The sequence below is a fragment of the Triticum aestivum genome, chromosome 4B (genome assembly GCF_018294505.1).
Source record: "Triticum aestivum cultivar Chinese Spring chromosome 4B, IWGSC CS RefSeq v2.1, whole genome shotgun sequence".
Classification (NCBI taxonomy): domain Eukaryota; kingdom Viridiplantae; phylum Streptophyta; class Magnoliopsida; order Poales; family Poaceae; genus Triticum; species Triticum aestivum.
Window position 1 is genome coordinate 295112758 of NC_057804.1, and position 596 is coordinate 295113353.

Sequence of the window (596 nt, forward strand, 5' to 3'; positions counted from 1 at the left end):
GTCCGCGCGGCCCCACTCCGGCGTCGCCTCCGGCTGCCGCGCGCACCACCGCGGCCTCGCCCCGCTCCGGCCATGGCCACGCCGTGGCCACCGGCCTCCCCTGTTCCCGTACCCTCCCGGGTCTGCCTGCACCTGGGCGTGCGCCCGTTCGGGTCGTGCGTTGCGCCCGCAACCACTAGCGACCAGACCCGCTAGGCCCTCTGGGGCCAATGACATGGGGGCCCCAGCCCCAGAACGATTAAAAAAAAGAGAATTAAAAGAATTAAAAATATATATATATAATAAATAAATTAATAATAAAATTAATTAATTAATTAATTAATTAATTAATTAATTAACTAATTAATTAACTTATCTAATCTTGTTTAGTTTAACTAATTAAGATTAATTAACCTAATAAATAGTTACCCTAATTGTTAATTAGCTAAACAATCCCTAACAGGTGGGACCCACCTGTCAGGTTGACCAAGTCAACTGCTGACGTCATGCTGACATCATGATGACGTCAGCAGACACTATTCTGGATAATGTTGATTAAATTAATTAATTAAATCCTAAAAATGATTTAAATCTTTTAAAATTAATATAAGGTAAAC